The sequence below is a fragment of the Lissotriton helveticus genome, unplaced genomic scaffold (assembly GCF_964261635.1).
Source record: "Lissotriton helveticus unplaced genomic scaffold, aLisHel1.1 SCAFFOLD_461, whole genome shotgun sequence".
NCBI classification, from domain to species: domain Eukaryota; kingdom Metazoa; phylum Chordata; class Amphibia; order Caudata; family Salamandridae; genus Lissotriton; species Lissotriton helveticus.
In genome coordinates, this window is record NW_027612057.1 from 677,950 (window position 1) to 692,631 (window position 14,682).

Below are 14,682 nucleotides of genomic sequence, written 5' to 3' on the forward strand. Positions count from 1 at the left end.
TGCATGCAAGCAAAAGAAAGAAGAAACTGTTTCAGATTTCTTCACCAGATTTGAAGAAACATTCATTGACCACAGCGGTCAAGATATGACCACAGAAGGTGGCCAGAGATTGTTTGTCGATAAATTTGTGCACAATCTGCTTCCAGACTTGTGTAGAAAATTAAAAGATTCAGAAAGCTCTTGGGCAGTCTCATCTTCAGCCCAGATATTAGCTACCGCACAGTACTACGAGAATAGAGATAAGGATGAGAAAGATAAAGTAGAGAAGAAAACTAGAGAACTCAAAACGAAGGTTTTGCTACAGCAAGCCTATCCTCCACGTGGTGGTGGTAATAAAAATAATAATGGTCCGAATCACTACCGGAACACTTTTCAGCAGCCGCAGAGAAACTTGCAGAGATTCGATTACAATCAAAATCGCGTAGGTCCCAATCAGTGTTTATACTGCAAACAAGAAGGTCATTACAAATATGACTGTCCTGCCCTGCCGCAACGTACAAACGAGTTTTCTGGTGTACGAGGTCGTGGTAGTCAGCAAGCGCCTAGAGGTAGAGGGCGTGGAAACACCCCTCAGGACGCACGTCCCCTTCCACCACAAAACTCTATGAACAGGTTTGACCAGCAAAATAACGTATCTGACAGGACAGCTCAATACTACGTCGATGAGTATTACACAGAAAATGAGCAGTGGGAGAATAACGATTGCTAGGACAGCCTTAGACAAAGAGAGGGAGTTGTTTCAGTTCCAGTAGATCAGAGTGGACCTTACGTTGAGGTGATTACATCGGGTGTGTCAGAGCCTTTTCTGTTGGATACTGGTGCTACAAAGAGTTCTATTATGCACTCCAAACTCCCTGGCGCACCTTTGTCTGGCGAAATGAACGTTTCCGTAGGTTTTTCTGGCGCCCCGGTTAGAAATCCGATTTCTGACCCTTTACCTCTTTCTGTTGGTCCTTGTGAATTCGAAGCACCCCTTATTTTGACAACAGGTTGTGGTGAAAATTTGCTAGGATTAGATTTGCTGAAAAGACTGTATGCGACTTTGTACTGTTCTCCCTCAGGAGTACAACTGACTTTAGGTAAGAAAGTGGTTTCTCCCATATATTTGTCGAGAAATACGCTTCCAACAGAATTGACACTTCTACCGGATATTCTTTGGGCTACTGGTCCGAATGATGTAGGTCTTTTAGAAATTCCACCGTATGTTGTAACATTGAAGTCGAATGTCAAAATGCCACGAATTCCCCAATACAGAATATCCAATGAGGGCGAAAAAGCTTTGCTAGCGATTGTTTACGAGTTGATTGAAAAAGACGTAATTGAAGAAACACGAGGCAATGTTTGCAATAGTCCTGTTCTGCCTGTTTTAAAACGAACTGACCCTTCTCAGCCACCTGTGTATAGATTCGTGATTGATCTTAGGGAAGTAAATAAGATAGTGGTGCCACAATTCCCAGTTGTCCCCGACATTACAACATTATTGACTATGATTCCAGCATCCGCATCCTGGTTTTCAGTGATTGACCTGAAGAATGCTTTCTTCAGTATCCCGATTGCTGAGGAAAGCAGGGATATTTTTTCATTTAGTTTAGGTGGTCGAAGCTTCCGCTTTAAACGCGCTCCTCAAGGCTACTGTGAGAGCCCCTCAATATACAGTCAAGCTCTGAAAAGTCAGCTCGACGCAATGGTTTTGCCCAAAGGTTCCACTCTCGTACAATATGTGGACGATTTGCTCATAGCCGCGTATACTGAGAAAATATGTAAAATGGCCACGTTGGCACTACTGCGTCATCTATGTGATCTACATCACAAGGTGTCACTTTCCAAGCTCCAATATTGCCGACAAGAAGTGACCTACTTAGGTCATCTCTTATCGAAGGAGGGAAGGAAACTGACCCCAGAAAGAATTCAGGCAATAGTGAAATTAAATGTGCCAAGAACGCAGAGAGAAGTACGTGCTTTCTTGGGCATTACATCGTACTGTAGACTGTGGATTCCAAATTTTTCGTTATTAGCCAAACCCTTATTGGCACTAACGTGTACACATACACCCAATCCCATTCCTTGGTCCGATGAGTGTCAGAAAAGTTTTCTCGAATTACGCACAGCATTATGTTCGGCCCCTGTGTTAGGTAACCCCAACTACAGTAAACCTTTCACATTATATGTCCACGAGAAGGAGGGTTGTGCATTGTCTGTGCTGACTCAGTTATACGGAGATAGACAACGGCCATGCGCCTATTTTTCGTCAACTTTGGATCCGGTAGCACGAGCATTGCCAAGTTGTCTAAGGGCCACAGCAGCAGCAGCTGTTTCTATTCGACAGTCTGCAGGTCTAGTAATGAATAATACACTAATCGTGATGGTTCCGCATGCAGTAGACACATTGTTAAATAGGACTAAGACACAGCACTTAACTAGTGCTCGACTGTCCAGTTATGAATTGACGCTACTAGCAAGCCATGTGCACATCAAAAGGTGCAGTACCCTGAACATAGCCACATTGTTACCAATTGCTGAGGAATCGGATGCTTCAGAACAGCACGATTGTTTCCTCAGAACGGAGGAGGAGACAAAAGGGAGAGTTGATCTATTTGATACTCCTCTCGCCGAATGTGATGGTACATTATGGGTGGATGGTTCATGCTTTAAACTCCCAAATGGTAACGTGACTACAGCGTATGCTGTCACAACTCTGCACACAATCGTTGAAACTGCGCGAATACCACATGGTTCGGTTCAAGCCGCCGAACTTGTGGCGTTAACGAGAGCATGTGTGTTATCAAAAGGAATGAAAGTGACTGTCTATACCGACAGTCAGTATGCTTTTGGAGTGGCTCACAGTTTTGGTCGATTGTGGAGAGAACGTGGGTTCCTGACTTCGCATGGAGCTAAAATTCAGCATGGTCAGTTGGTGAATGAGCTTCTTGAATCACTGACGTTGCCCCTGAAAGTAGCGGTCGTGAAATGTAGTGCGCACAAGAAAGTGATCGATGATGTTGGTCGTGGAAATGCATTTGCTGATGAAACTGCTAAAGAAACGGCAAAGAATGTGATGAGCCGAATGTATGTTGCGAGCCCAGAAAGATGGACTGGTGATGTTGGAATATGTGAAGACACAATAGAAAGTGTGAAGTCCATCCAAGCTGAGGCCACGGAGAAAGAGTTAAGCATGTGGAAAGAGAGTACAGGGAGAATGGATGCAAATGGTTGTTGGATTGAATCGACAGAGCAACAAAGATGGATGTTACCCGATGCATATGTGCCTGCAGTGGTTACAATGGCTCATGGGATGGCCCATATCAGCGCGAAAGGGATTTGTGAGTTGTTGACCCCAGTGTGGAAGAATTCAGGGATTCCCAAGTGTGCAGAGAATGTTGTCAAGAATTGCATGGTATGTCTGAAGCACAATCCTGGTAGGGGAACCCCAACTCCAGCTGGTCATTTTGCACCTCCTACGTATCCGTTCGAGGTTTTGCAGCTAGATTTCATACACATGGAGAGGTGCAACAACTTAAAATATGTGCTCGTGGTTGTTTGCGCCTTCTCAAGGTGGGTAGAAGCCTATCCCCTAAGGGACAATACTGCCTTGTCCACAGCGAAAGCCCTTGTGAAAGAGTTCTTTCCCAGATTCGGAATGCCTAGAATGGTCTGGTCGGACAACGGAAGTGAATTTGTGGGTTGTGTGATGAAACGAGTGTGTGAAGGGCTAGGCATTAGTCAGAAGTTCCACGCTGCAAATCACCCCCAATCAGCTGGATTAGTGGAATGTTACAATGGCACGCTTAAACTTAAATTGGCCAAAATCCAAGCGAGCACGGGTCTTAAATGGCCCGACGCTCTACCTTTAGCACTCCTATCCACCAGAATGACTGTGCATTCGCGAATGAAACTCAGCCCCTATGAAATAATCTTTGGTCGGCCAGCCAACATATGGGGAGTGCCTAGGCCCACGAAGTTTAGCGAGCTGCAACACCCCATTTTGCTCGACTATCTGTATGAATTGACGGCTAAATTGCGTGTTTTATATCAACAGGTCCACAACACCTTGCCTCCGGTTTCCGAGACACCGGGTCACTCCATTGACCCTGGCTCCTGGGTTCTGGTCAAGAATTTCCAGAGGACAAGGAACGACCAGCCCAGATGGACCGGACCACACCTCGTCCTCCTGTCTACAAGGTCGACTGTTAAAGTGGAGGGGAAGGCCAATTGGGTCCACGGGATCCATTGTAAGAAAATACCTTTCCCTCTGCCACATGACCAGTGGGTCCGGACAGGAGGCACTGACTCAAAACGCACAACTGATGAACGTGTAAAAGAAGCTAAACGTGATTGTGACAGTAAGAACATTTTTCAAGAAACTACGCCGCCATCAGAACAATTGAACTCTGTGGAACCTGAGCTACTATTTCCGGACCAGACAGCACCCGGGAAAAGACGCTATAATTTGCGACCGAGAAAAACAGACTAAAGTAAAAGTGATTTATTTTTTGATCCGAGAGAAAAACCTGTGGACTAATAAAAATAAGTTTTTCCTTCCAAAATGCTATTTTTGAAAATGCAGATTCTCCCATCTAGGTAACTTGTTTATTTTTGTTTTTTCGAACCGCCATCCGGGTTCCGCTGCTAGGGTCGCGGTTGACTAAAGACTTTTGGGTGCAGCTGACAACAATAGGTTGCTGGTTCCAGTTGGTCGAAGGGAGCCACCCTAGACTGACGGAAGCATCCTTTAGCAGAAACAACCTACCGCCGCGGGCAGCACCTTAGAGAGGATGGAGTTTCCTGATGTGGAGAGAACTGCCAAACAAATGAACTTTAAGCAGAGACTTTTGAAAACAATGAGAAAGAAAATTTTTATAATGATGTGTATTTTTATGCTATTTAGCGTAATGGTGTTTTTGATAAGCTATGTTTTATTCTCTTTTCATGTGACATTCACGCCTACTGCATCACCCATACCTCCCCCTACTGTTTCCTCTCATTCTTTCCACTCTTTGCCTGACCACGAATCAAATAGGAGATTAGAGTTCATTAATAACTCCTTCGTTCAGCTATTACACCAACACCAACTTGTAATGAACACAACCAACTGTTGGGTGTGTGGTCTCATGCCCCACACCACGGATAGAGGTATCCTCTATTTGGTCCTGCCATTTAGTCGCAATGGGTCAGTATGGGCATATAGGACAATGTTCATATATGCACGAGAAATCCAACCCCTACGTTCTGTAAAAGACAACCTCAAGACTAGCGCCCTAGTCAAGGGTATAATTGACATGATCAAGGAAGTAACTTCTTACGAAGATACCCCAGATGATGAGATACTTGCATATGTAGGTTGGAATGTGACCGGATATGGCGCTACATTAAGTGAGAAACAGCAAGCCAAGAGATCGTCCCCTATCTGGATCGTACCCCATCAAGGTCACCTGTGTCTGCAAGGTATTGGTAGGAATCCCAGAGCTCAGCTAGGGAAGAGTGTCTGCACAGAAACGTACGTTTTTGGATCTCAGACTTCCCCTGCCTTTTCAGCCGCAAAGGGTACTTATTTCATCTGCCACGATAGAGCCTATACATGGTTGCCCCCTGACTTCTCGGGCTCATGTTTTGTTTCATTCCTGTTACCTCCCACCTACACAGCAGCGGCGGATTACCATCGGACAAGGATAGTTAGAGGTGTTCTGAGTAAAGAAGACACTGCGGGTCAAGAATTTGGTGACTTTGCAATGGGTGTTCAGCCGTTCTGGGGAGCCATGGTTAACAGCAGAAACATAAGGCAATTGACAAGGGTAGTTGAATCCACCGTGATTGAAACTGCTGGTGCCCTTAGTAACCTGACTGCTGAGCTCCAGTCGGATCGACTGATGACCCTTCAGAACCGGGTCGCTTTGGATGTAATACTTGCGGACCGGGGTGGAGTATGCAAATTGATCCAGTCCAGTTGTTGCATTTTTATTCCAGATAATGCTCCAACAGTGTACGGGGCCATCTCCAAACTACACAAGATTTCCGAATCTATTCATGTGGATAAAGGAGATTGGTCATTAATGGGATGGTTCTGGGGACTGATATCTGCCTGGGGATGGAAAATTCTGATGGTCATTGGGATGGTCTTAGCCATTCTTTTCCTGTTCTGTCTATGCATACAGTGTGCTCCTGCAATATGTGGCCTCTGTGCTACATCATGTGTAAGGAAGCCTGTGTCAAGACATGAACTCAGCACTAGAATGATGTTGCAGCAACATCTCAATGACTTTAGGAATATAGATCTGGACTCAGATTAACATGAGGATAGATTAATTGCCTATGTAAAGGCAAAAGGAGGGTCTGTGGTTCTGAAAAATATGGGTCCGTAATAGTACCGGACTCGAGAATAAAAACTTTGTCGAAATAGGACGAATTTGGTATCAAGAGACCGGAAATGACGAGTACATCAAGTACATGTATTTTCGGCATATTCGAGCGACGATTTCACCTCGAAATCGTCATTTACCTTCTGAACCCTTAGTTGCATGTTGCCCTCTACATAGGCCTTAATCCAGTCGAATTTGATTCCACAAGGACACGTACTCCTTAATCGACTTCTTCCTGACCCCAGTACAAGTTAGAACCATTGCCCCAGGCCGAGCTCGTTAGGTCAGTTCCCTCCCAGTGGCCGAGCAAGATAGTATCTAGGCCCAACCGGCCATAAAGCCATTTCAGCACGCACACCTGCCATATCTCGCTCACATCTTTCTCCACTCCTTTTCCTCACTTATTTTATGGTGGGGAGGTGACCATTTTTATTAGGGGTCCAGCGATATCTGATGAAATGTTGGGCATTGCCGGATGATTTGTTATGGGCAGCACGACGTGAAATATGTACATGTCATCATGACTCTGCTTTCTTTTTGTAATCAGTAACCATAAATGAAATACCACGCACCCAAGGAATGTTTCGCCAAAGGGTAAATATTGTGTATAAGAAGAGAAGCCTAACTTTGTGAAAGTGTGCAGTCTCCTGAATATACTGGCATTGTACTTCTAGGACCCTGTCACCTTGGTTGCAGCCAATAAACGAATCTTTGACTTCACCTGGAAGACTCTGAAGTTTCTGTGGGTCTGACTCAGGAGAACCCGAGGTCTTTGGTGTGTTGATCCCCTGGCACCGCTGGGTTACCGGTTCGGTACCGGTTCTTAAAAACCCAGTACCTCAACTTCACCGCTGCAAAGTCACCCTACCAGTAGGAAGTTATCGTGATTGTGTGGCACAACTTCCAAGTCAGCATCTTAGTCGACAGAATAATATTCCTCCGCGGGTCACGCGCACTCCGAGGGGCCGTGAGAAGCGGGATTTTTCTTAATTTTTGGAGGGTTTCGTTAAAAGAAACTCCATGATTGGTCGAAATGTGAGGTCTCCCGGGGCGGTTGAGGGGAGGAGCGCCCGCTATTTCAGCAACACTAAGTGACGTCACAGAGTCACGCAGCGCGAGGCGCCGTGCGTAAGGACTGACGCTTCTTCCTGCCGCTAGAGGTCAGGATGCTCGAGAGGAACAGTCAGCGCGCAATCAGCACTCTACATACCCACATTCCTGTGCGCACCATAATGCTGCTTTACTTTCATATAAATGCAGGGCTCTTTGTGGCCTTGAATATGATAAAAAACAGACTTTTAAGAACGAAGAGGGCAGAGTATCAGTCCTCAAGTTGGAAGGCACGAAACTAGGCATACTACGTTTCTAAGGGAAATTCCGGGTTATTACTGTATTGTACCATATATCATTATAAATGAAGCATTGGTATAGCCTTTAGTGCCCCACAGAGGGACCTTGAATAATACTTGTAACTGACGGATCGAAGTCAGAAATGACGCCCTGACAAGGAAAGAAGCAAATGAGGTGTCCCCCCCACCCCCTGTTGCTGGAAACAGAATCGAGACGAAAATTGTACATTTGGGATCCAAGAGCACGGAGCCTCGCTGTCGCTGGAGGGGGCGTGGCCTGCCACATACATTTGCATACCCAGAATCCTCTGCGGCAAACACCTGATTCATCACTGCAGGCGACACAGGCCTCTGTTTAATAATGATAAGTCTCTTAGGATGTGTGTAGACTTGCGCGACTTGAATGCTTGTATTTGGGTTGATCGACAACCGTTACCTAATATTAATGAAATGCTATCTACATTGGAGGGTGCCAGGTATTTTACCACCCTGGACATTTTTTCGGCATACCACCAAGTTGTGCTGAGCAAGGATTCAAGGCACCTTACGTCTTTTGTGACTCCTGAGGGTGCCTTCCGTTATTTGAGGATGCCATTCGGACTGGCGTCGGCTTCCGCAGTTTTTCAACGCCTTATGGGAAATCTTTTTAAAGATACTGCGGGAGTCGTCTTCTTTCAGGATGACATTCTCATTTATGGCAAGTGTGTGGATGAGCATAATAGCAGAGTGAGAACGGTTTTAGAAATTTTAAGGAGGTTTGGTTTAACATTAAGGAAGGACAAGTGCAAATTTCTCAGGGATGGTGTGGATTATTTGGGTCATCACATCTCAGCCAAGGGGGTGGAACCCAAAATGAAATTGTTGGATGCCATTCAAAATGCACCAGAACCATCGAACAAGGATCAACTGCGCTCCTTTTTGGGACTGGTTGAATATTATGCCAAGTTTGTTCGTAATTTTTCTGATAGGACTGTGTCTTTAAGAAATTTGTTAAAAAAAATGTCAAGTACGATTGGTCACAAGAGTGTGCAGATGATTTTACATTACTGATAGATGCAATTGTGCAAGCACGTCCTCTCAAGCTTTTTAATATCAATGACCAATGTATTGTAATTACTGATGCCAGCAATGTGGGTCTTGGGGCGGTTCTTTTGCAGAAGAGGCCGGATGGTAAGGAGGAAGTAATTGCTTTTGCTTCCAGAACCTTACGTGGAGCGGAAAGCACATATTCTACCATTGAAAAGGAGGCGTTGGCTTTATGGTGGGGTGTGCAGCATTTCAAGAATTTTCTTTGGGGGAATCATATTATACTCAAGACTGTTCATAAGCCTCTTGTTGATCTCTTCACTACTAAAGGTGGTGGGAGGGCTTCTCCTCGCATTGCTAAATGGCAATACAGGCTTAGTGAGTTTGATTATCATCTGGAATATGTCCCTGGGATTAGGAACAATGTGACTGATTGTTTGTCCAGGTTGCCTCTTCCTCACGATGATTTTGAGCTCAGGTGTGGGGATTTGGAAATGGTGTGTGCAGTTGGTTCTGTGTCAGAGGTTGGCATTACGCTGTCGGAGGCTGATTGGAAGTTGGCTGTAACTGAGGATAGGAATTTGTGTTGTGTTATTGATTACTTGACTAATGGTTGGCCCGATGACAAGTCTTTGTCTTCAGAGTTGGTACCTTTCAGGAGGGTTTGTGATGAATTGTCTTTAATTGATGGTGTTTTACGTAGAGGTGGTTTATTGGTGGTTCCGGAAGCTCTTTGCAAAAGGTTTTGGATTTGGCTCACGTTGGTCACTTGGGTATTTGTGCTATGAAAAGAAGGGTACGTGAAGATTTTTAGTGGCCTGGAGTAGACAGGGCGATCGAACACTGTGTTCGAGATTGTGGTGCTTGTGTTCTTAGTGATAAGTCTCAGGTTACTAGTCCCTCTCCTGTGACTCCTGTACAAGTTGAGGAATTGCCTTGGCATAAGTTGGCGTTTGATGTGGCTGGCCCATTTTATAATCTTGGAGTGACTCCGAAGTATGCGCTAGTTTTGGTTGACTACATGTCAAAATGGCCGGAGGTTAAGTTTGTTGAGGGCATCAATTCTGCTACTGTTATTAATTTCTTCAAATATGTTTTTTGCGGGAGGGTTTGCCAGAAGAGCTGGTGTCTGATAATGGCACTCAGTTGGTGTCGGGTGAAATGCAAAGTTTTTTAAAGTCTCTTGGCATCAAGCACATTCTCACCTCTTTGTATCACCCTTCAAGTAATGGTTTAGTTGAGCGGTTAAACCGTATGATCAAGAATCAATTGCAGTTGGCCAACATCAATGGTTTGAATTGGAGGAAAGTCATTTCCGACATGTTGTGGGCATTAAGGGTTACCCCTCATTCTAACACAGGTATGTCACCTTTTACTTTACTCAGGGGTAGAGTAGCAGGTTCGGAATTGAACAAGGATTGGATGTCGAGGAAAGATGTTGATGTGGTCAAGCTAGGCAGGGTGGCTGATGTTAGAGCTTGTATTCAGGCCAACTATGCTCAGGGTAGTTTTAGATCATCTCCTGTGCGCTCGGGGGACTGGGTGAGAATCAGAAAACCTGTGCTTTTGCGTAAGGGTTTGGCTCGGTTTTCCCCTCCTGTTCGGGTTAAGGAAGTTAAGGACCATGTGGTGGTTTTGGAGAATGGTAAGGTTTGGAACAAGTCTCGTGTTTCTGTTGTGCCTAAGCATAAAGTGGAGTTTGTGAAGAGCAAATTTGGATTGAAGTCTCGCGTTTTACCCACCTCTGACTCAGGTTTACTTCCTGCTTTTACCATTCCTCGGGTTTTGCCTGCTTCTAACCCTGGTTCTGTTTCTAATGATGTTATTGCTCAACGATGTTCCACCAGGTGCAAAGTTGTTCCTGGGAAGTTTCGAGATTTTGTCACTTATTGAATGATTGCATTTTCTCATTGTTTTGTTTTTAGGGTGGGGGTGGGTTAGTTGTTATTATTTTTTTATTTATTTTCCATTGTTCATTGTTTGTTTATTGATGGAAGGGGATGTGTTGGGATGTGCTGTCTCTTTAAATGCCACGAGCTTTTTCCACGAGCGTGGTTGTACTCGTGCCTTCCTGATCTATGTGTTGTGGAATTCCTGGGTCGGCAGTTGCTGCCGGGAGAGCTGATGCCTGGACGTGATTAAAGGAAGATCTTCACTACAGCTGTCTCTGTCACTTCCTTTCAAGCAGGAGGGTAGACTCATGTCTGTGGCAGCAGCATCCATTTTGTGATGCTGGGGCTCTGTTTAACTTTAACCGGGTTTCACAGTAACTACATGTCTTCTTCCTCTAGAAGGGTGGAATTCTACCCCCGCCGCCAGAACTGGCGGGGGGGGGGCGGGGTAGTATTCCAAAGTGTTTGACACCTTACACAACATGTTTTGATAAAGCCAAACGAAAGTTAGCATTAACCGTCGGGATTATAATGCACTTAAGAGTATATGGTAGGGCTATATCATAGAACAGCTATAAGGAAATGGTTCTGACCTCTGCAGACAGGCTCAGCTCACGCTATCACATAAAACCAAGCATTCTGCCTCCAGGATTGTCAAGGCCTGCCATAGGAGTGACTTATAGGTATGTATGTGTCTCTCTCTCTATATATATATATATATATGATTGATTGATTGATTGATTGATTATTCAGGGCCTATGTACAGCCTCCTGCAGGCGTGCCTGTGCACACTGGTGCAGATGGTCTATGCTTTAGTAATACTTGGCCATTGAGTCCCACTGGATGCACCAGTGTGCACAAGCACGCCTGCAGGAGGCTGTACATAGGCCCTGAATAATCAATCAATCAATCAGGACACTTATAAATCAATCCTAAACTTACTACTTTTAGTATTCACCGAAGGCATTTAGTAGCAGTAAAGTTAGGATTTTGTCTTAAGTTTGACTTAAGACAAACTTAAGACAAGCTTAAGACAGACTTAAAACAAACTTAGGACAGACTTAAGACAGACTTAAGACAGACTTAAGAGAAACTTAAGACAAACTTAGGACAGACTTAAGACAAAATCCTACCTTTACTACTACTAAATGCCTTCTGTGAATACCAAAAGAAGTAAGTTTAGGATTTTGTCTTAAGTTTGACTTAAGTTTGACTTAAGACAGACTTAAGACAGTCTTAAGACAAACTTAAGACAAACTTAGGACAGACTTAAGACAGACTTAAGACAGACTTAAGAGAAACTTAAGACAAACTTAGGACAGACTTAAGACAGACTTAAGACAGACTTAAGACAAAATCCTACTTTTACTACTACTAAATGCCTTCTGTGAATACCAAAAGAAGTAAGTTTAGGATTTTGTCTTAAGTTTGACTTAAGTTTGACTTAAGACAGACTTCAGACAGTCTTAAGACAAACTTAATTCAAACTTAGAACACACTTAAGACAGACTTAAGACAAAATCCTAACATTACTACTAGTAAATTCCTTCTATGAATAACAAAAGTAGTAAGTTTAGGATTTTGTCTTAAGTTAGTTCTGTGAATCGGGCCCTCCGTGTGTGACTCTCTCATGCGTGTGATGTGAGCCAATATCATGTGTCACACGGTGACACAGTGTAAGTTGGCAGGTATGATAATGTCCTCATGCTGTGTAATTCCTAAGCACTCTTATTTTACCAGACATGCATATGATTCTTATGAGGCACTCTGACCCCGTTCGGGCCTTAATGCACCAATGTAAAAGGAAGGACGGAAGGAACAGTTCCCCCTAGCCAGGTAAAACAAGGTGCACAAAGGCAGTCCCCCTGCATCGCCTCTCTTAACAGGATGCAGAAAAATACTTGTACCAGATCTGCCACAACAACAATGCGCATGGCTAGCTCCTCTCAGACAAAAACCTACCAACGAGCACCAGCACGGGCTTAGCACCTGGAAACGCCTCCTATCATGAGGCAAATAAGGAAAGTAAACAGAGACGCCCCATGACCGGGAGCTCCAGAATACACTTTAGCACCCTCTATAAAGTGCCTACACCAGACCACTCATGATTCCCGGTTCCATGCATGAGTAGCTCATCCAGTCTAGGTTTTACTGTGCATTCTGGGACTTGTAGTCCCAATTATCCCATTACAAAAGCACAACTACAACAAAGCAAAAAAAAAATCTGGAGTGGATGAGCTATTCCATCTTACAACTACGTCAACCAAATGAGTGAAGGCTGCAGCCAACTGTTTCAAGATCACCCCCCCAATTTGTCCAAAGCTTCAGCAAAAAGGCTCAAACCCAACACCCTTGAACAATTTCCTGATTCCCATTTCGTTGACCAATACCATAGCGGTCAATATGGGAGGCTCAAAACCAAACTCGTGTTCTTCAACCTTAACATTTCATTGCGAATCACCATTTTCAATAACTCCTTCCATGTTACTTCCTCCTCCTCAATCCCACATGGGCAACAACTAAAAATCTCCTTTTCAGCTTTTTTCGATGGCTCACTCACTATCTCATTCTACAACAACGACAAAGTCCTGATCCAAGCTAAAGACACTTGTGAAATGTGGGAGCCACTCGGGCTCTAGAAATCAAATATGCCCCCACGGTGGAGCCACGCACGGGCTCTAGCAATAAACAGGCCCCCAAACGTTGGAGCGCGCTGGCTCTGGGAGAACACTGGCCCCCGGGACCTCAGGACCCCCACGGGGTCCTTGATACAAAGCTGGCCATCGGTGGAGCCAATTAGGTTCTGAAAATATTGGCCTAAGCATTGGAGCGGCCCGCTGCACAAACGGGGCCGCTCTGACCGGGTGCCTCTGCCCCCCCCCCCTTCGAGCCGTCATGCACTCACTGGCTCTGTGGGTGGGGGACTCTGAGCTTCTACCTCGCTGGGGAGACTCCGGCGGCGATCTCTTCACTTCGCCCGCGGTGGGGTCAAGCACTGGCAATGTGCCTCGCGCCCCCTCCGCCTTCGAGCTGCACTCGGTGGCGCCTGCGGGGCTCTCCCTCAACCATGGGAGCCCTGCACAGGCAGGCGCCATCCTTCTCCCAGGCAGCTTCTTCTTCTCTTGCAAGGCCGTGCGCAGAACTTCCTTTCGAAACCGGAAGTCCCGCCCGCCGTCAGGCACTACAGTGCCCGACTTCCTGTTTAGCCGTGGACTGCGGCGGTGATCCCTTCTCGGCGGAAATGAGGGGTAGGCACCCTCGAAAATAGAATATATCAGCAGGGTGGGCACCCGCCAAGAGGCTCAAATAAGCAGGGTGGGCACCTGTGTTAAGTATAAAATGAAAAGAAGACGCAGGGTGGGCACCTGCCCACGATAAAAGTGAAATGAGCGTGGTGGGCACCCGCAAAAGCCCACAAGGAGGGGTGAATCCCTATGGGGGATTCCCTCAGCAAGGGCTGCAGTTCTGCGCTGCTCAGCCCCCAGGCTCTCAGGCAATATCAAACCTTGGCAAAAGCAAGAATAAAGTGAACCAGGTCCAGGAAGTCCTGGGGTATCAAGGGGGCAATGTAGGGCCCAGGGGCCAGCACACAGGACACTCCAGCATGGAGACAGCCCCCATTGCGGTCCTTCCTGGGCCCCACCAGCAGCAAGCCCCCCTCTGTCAGGATCCAAGAGAGAACATTTACATGGGGGTCACTGCCCCTTCTTTTATACACCATTTTCCCATTGTGACACAGCACAGGGCTAGGAGAGAACCAGATACAACTGGTTCAGGAGCACTTGAGCCCTTTGTTTTGCTCAGCTCCTCCCCTCTATTCACAGGACAGGCCAGGGACATCAGACACGCCACAGGGGGTGGAGCCAGCATTGTGGAGGGGAGGCCCAGCCCTATTCAGGTCCCAAGTGCAACTCCTCCCTCCCATCTACATGCAGATCTCCCTATTTACCACCTGGCAGACCCATCCTGGCTCCTGGAGCCAAGCACACCAGCCAGCCCCTGTCAATCACAAGCCAGACATACAATTCACATCAGGCAGGCAGACACTGCACACAGAAATGC